At 32.7% G+C, this 5,388-nt stretch overlaps 1 pseudogene; it reads right to left on the reverse strand.

Annotated features, from left to right (window-relative positions):
* Window positions 1–221: 221 nt before the first annotated feature.
* Window positions 222–4,950, reverse strand: LOC145956563 (CENP-B homolog protein 2-like; annotated as a pseudogene).
* Between the last annotated feature and the right edge of the window lie 438 nt (window positions 4,951–5,388).

Genomic DNA, 5,388 nt, shown 5'->3' on the forward strand with positions numbered 1-5,388 from the left:
TTAAAAACAGATGTTTTGAAAGCTAAAGCTGTACAGAACTGGAAAAAAAAATTGAATAACCGTATCTCAAAACTCAAGAAGCCCTAGCCTTTGAGTTAAGACATTTAAAGGCACACAGGTATTAATAAATTACAATAACTATGTTCATATATTGTGAGACAAATAAATAGAGTCTAAGATAAATAAACCATGCAAACAATAAGCGTATTAAGGAAAAAATAGGAAAATAATGTCATACCATACCTGTAGAGATTGAAGATTCAAGAAACACGAACATATAATTGGTCCAATTTGGAAAATAATGTCATAACCGGAGACAATCAAAATAAAAAGTAAAGAACCAAAAACATTTTTAAAAAAAAACTTCAAACAAGAACACAAAATCAGCCAAAATATTAAATGTGGAAATTATTCAAAAAATAATAACATTCACCTCTAATTTCCTCCGCATAGACCATCTTCCTAAAATCATTTTGATTTACTTTTCAGTTTCCCATTATACCAATTTTCAAAATGTAATTCAAAATTTGTATTACAAAAACTAAATTAAAATCTTTGTTAGTTCTCAATACAATAGTACAGAAAAATAGCAAAATCAACCAATAATTTCATAATATGCATCAAAATTCAGGAAATCACAAATCCCTCAACAAACAAACATACAAAATACATATACAACTCTAAACACATCTTTAAAAAAAATTGTTTATACTTACATAAAAGAGGTAAAATACATATATATATACAGTAGAAACTCTTTAAATTAATACTCGATAAATTAATAAATTCTCTAAAATAATAAAATTGTCCGGTCCCGACTTGGGCCAATGTAAAAAGTTAAAAAAACTCGATAAAATAATAAGATAATAATTTTTTGGGAGATCCTTTTATAATTTTCGGTCCCAAGAAAATCATAAATTAATAATTCATAGAAACTGAAAAAAAATATATTACACTCTATTGAAATATGATTCAATAGTTGTCTGTTTTCCTTTAAAGTTCAAGTCTATTTGGAGCTCATCTCTAACTTTTCTTATTGCATCCAATAACTCAGGTGTTGTATTTTTGTATTGTATCATAAAGTTGTGAAGAGTGTTCGACGCCATAAGTGCTTCCTTTCGCGTAACAGGCTCCAAAGATACTGTATCATCTTCGTTGTCATCCTCTGCATTGTTCTCAATGATAGTACCCACAATATCTTCTAAACTCTGAACCTCCGAACATGCTTCATTTTCACCTGGGTAGTTCATTAGATTGTCGATATCCATCTTATTACGATAGCCACATTGATTGATCATAGTCTTGAGGTCTTAAGTTTCTTCATCAAAACTGGATTCATCCAAATTTCTTGCAACGTCACTAGCTGAACGAATTTTACAGTGTTGGAAGCAATTCGCTATTATTTCTTTTCGAACATCTATCGTCCAAGCTGGGATTGCCAAATTAATAGCATCAAGGACATTTATCTTCCCTGGATCAGATTGTTCCACCTCATAACCTTCCAATATTTTGTGGTAAAACCTTCTACGGTAATGCATCTTGAAAGATCTTATTATCCCAGCATCGCAAGGTTGAATCTTTGATGTCATGTTGGGTGGTAAGAAGAACAACTCAACGCTTCTTAGCCCTTCAATATTTCTTGGATGTGCTGGACAATTATCCACCACAAGTAGAACTCTTCTACCATGCATCATTTGGTCAAATGAACGAACATATTCATCAAAAAGCACACTAGTCATCCATGCTTTTTTGTTAGCTCGATACTAACAATTCAAGCTACACATGTTGACATTCTTGAAGCAACGAGGCTTTGCATATTTCCAATAATCCATAGAGGGATTTTTTCAGAGCCATCTTCATTGCAACAAATAACTACCGTCAGCCTTTCTTTATCTTGTTTTCTTCCTTCAAGTTGTTTTGTTGTCAGTGAATGATCAGCTTGTAGCCTATAAAACAACCCAGTTTCATCCATATTGAAAACATTTTTCATAGGGAACTGATCAATTTTCTCTCGAATCGATACCAATTTCTGCTCCATGTCTTGTACATCAACAGACCCACTCTCGCCAAAATGGCGAAATGACTTTATGCCATGTCGGTGCTTGAATTTCCCAAGCCATCCTATAGAGAAGTTAAAATCTGAATCATCATGAGGGTACACGAGTTTCATTGTATCTCTTGCCTTCTGCAAAATTAATTCTCTTGTGATATTCACACGTTCTTGATGCTGGAGAAACCACTCATAAACAACCTTCTCCATGTCAGGATATTTTGCTGGTTTGTGTCTTTTGATCTCTGCTCTTCCCTTTTCTATTTCAGAAGAGAGATAGTCATCTGACCGCTTAAGTGTGTTTGATATTGTTCCTTGACTAACTTTCAAATGAAATTTTCCCTCAAGCCATCTCTGCAAGTCTTTTTGTGTGCATGCAGGATTATCTCTCTTATACTCACACAACTACTTGCGTATTTGATCTGACATAGTTGATTTTGCAACACCTTTTAGATGAGAAGCCATCTTGTGAGATATGGTTTGAATACTCTAACACATTCATGTAATTTATATATGCCAAACTTGCTTAAGAATACATTGAACACATTTGTTCCTCTTGCTTACATTTATTGTACTTCAAAAGTCATTATTGATTTCCAATGCATATGTACTTCAAAAGTCATTACGTATTGATTTTCAATGCATATGTACTTCAAAAGTTACAAATTTACGTTGAGTCCCAAGGTTCGCTGTAACGTATGTAATTCTAAGAGACATAGACTAATTTGCCTTTTTGTTTGGTATGTACAGTATAATTACTTAAAAACTCTTTAAATTAATAATTATTAATTTATCGTTAATTAATAACTCTCTAAATTAATAAATTTCTCCGATCCTGACATTATTAATTTAAAGAGTTTCTACTGTACTATAAAAAAATATTACATAACCCGCAATATTATTAATTAATAAATTATATCAAAGTTATAAGAGACAATCTGAAAATAAAAAATGATCATGATACAAAAACACGAATTTGGTAAAATTGTGCAGAGAATCAAATTCATGAAATAAAGTTAAAGAACATATATGAAAATAAAATATTGAAATTGAGAATAATGTTAAAAGAAAGAAAAATGAAAAATCTGTGCAAAAACAGCGAAAGAGTGACTACTTTAGAGAACCCGGTCTTACAAAGCCTCCATGCAATTCTCATGGCCGCGAAACCCTAAAATCAAATGTAACATGATAATGATTCTAAGGAAAATGTTAAGGAGATAAAAAAAAAAATTTAAAAAAAGTATGCAATGTTGGTAATTCGAGAGAACATGGAAGTTTAGGAAAATTCTATACTTAACTACCTTTGAAAGTAAAATTATTACCTTCATTCTAAATTGATTATTTTTATAATATACTAGTGCGAAGCCAATTGCTAATTTTTAAAATATGATAACAAAAACAAAAGGACAATCTACATCTGAGGAGTGACAGTGGGAAAGACCTAAACCTCACCCTCAAAAGAAAGAGTGAGCTGGCTAGTTCAGGAAAGCATAGCAAGTAGGGCTTCATGACTCGCACTCACAACGTTAAATGAATTAACATTTGCATCCTCCAACTTGTCCATAGCATCTTCTTTGTCAGGATCCTCGAATTTCAGAGGTTGTGGATTCACGGTGGCCATAGATTTGTGTTTCTTGGAACGCACTCAAAATGAGAGTGAAATTTGGTTTGACGGCACCAGAGTGTGGTGAAATTTCAGATATTCCTTTTCTTATTACAAGAATCTGCCAGGGGAATCAGAAAACTGGAGAAGGTTTGTTGAAATTGAACACCTTTTTGGTCTGTTTCTTGCACATTTATTAATTCTTTATTTATAATATTTGCTGCAAGTTGCAACAGCAAGAAATCATTTAGTGCTTAATTGATTGTTAGTAAGATTGAGTCGCAGCTTGCAGTTGAAGTGTTTAACTTGTATAATGTTTTGTTGCCTACTATGTTTGTGACTTGGTGAATTTAAGAGCCCTATACAACTGAGAAATATCGCATCAAAACCCAAAAATCAGTATTAAAAGATAATAAAATAATTTATTAATCCAAATTGTAACACCATATTTTTTAAATTATTATTATTATTATTATAGAAGAAAAATATTTATAATATACATGTATATATTTTATTTAATTATTTTAGGAAAAAGAGAAATGCGTCAGAAGAGAAGGGAAATGGGATTGGTTGACCCAGCCCAATGGATTAATTTTAACCCTATCTGTCTCATTTGTTCTGAAGGGTTAGGAATAAAAAATAGGAGAAACAAGAGCTCTGAGGAGGAGTGCCCAGGAAGAGATTAGGAGCAACTTCTACTACATCAAGAGTATTCTGATTAACGCAACTAGGTAAAAGGGGAAATTTATGTGTAGAGTCACATAGGGGAATGAATGGAGAAGAGTTCCCGTGAAATTTTTAATAATTTTATAATTATTTCTGTTTGGAGAATTATTCATATTGTGAGATTCTGTATGTCTTTAGGATTATGAATATATGAAGAATTGTTAAAATTGATGATTTGGGAGAGAAATCGATTCATTGGAAATGTGCCTTTGAGTTAGGGTCCGTAAAGGAATTTAGAACATGGGATTTTGGTTGAATCGTTGAATTATTGAATAGATTAAAAGTTTATTATTAATAAAACCTCTGAAATCTGCAATTGCGGGGATGGATTCAAGGGATCGCATGTTGAATTTTCTGATTTTCAGGTGTGGAGGCTCGCTGTCATCAAACGGCTCAGCCATTTGAAAAGGTTGAGCCCTTTGGGGGCCGTGTGACAAAGAAGGATCCCTGGAGTCAAAAGGCTGAGCCGTTGGAAAGGGTTGAGTGCTTTGAAAGAGCTGAACGCTTTTGAAGAGCTGAGCCCTTTGGGAGTCGCGTGGTAGAGGAGAATTCCTGAAAGTAAAGCGTTGAGCGCTTTGGAAGGTGCTGATCTGTTTGGTTCTTTTCGAATTAGACTTTAATGTCTTTAAAAAAGTTGTAGCCTTAGATGTTATCTTTCCAATGGCATTGAAATCACCTACAAAGGAGGTCTAAAACTCTAGTTATGGCAATTTTAGTGAACAGGGGTCAAGTTGTCAACATTGATTATATCTGTTGCGGTTTTTGACATTTTAAGCTAAGTAGATGATTTTTTTTATGAATTTCATGTCTTCATAAGAATTTTAGATGATTCTCTTATATTTCTTTTGAGATAGGTTTGAGCTTGTTTTGGTGAGTATAACTCTCTGTGTGTTATTTTCTTTGACAGTTGTCAAAAGGAGACGTATGTTGTTTTGATGTTCTAAGGTGTTATCATGTGAATTGAAAGGTTGTTTAAAGTAGTATGATACTAGGTTGTAGAGTTAGTTCA

The sequence above is a fragment of the Cajanus cajan genome, chromosome 3, assembly GCF_000230855.2.
Source record: "Cajanus cajan strain Asha chromosome 3, NIPB_CcT2T_4, whole genome shotgun sequence".
Taxonomy (NCBI): Eukaryota; Viridiplantae; Streptophyta; class Magnoliopsida; order Fabales; family Fabaceae; genus Cajanus; species Cajanus cajan.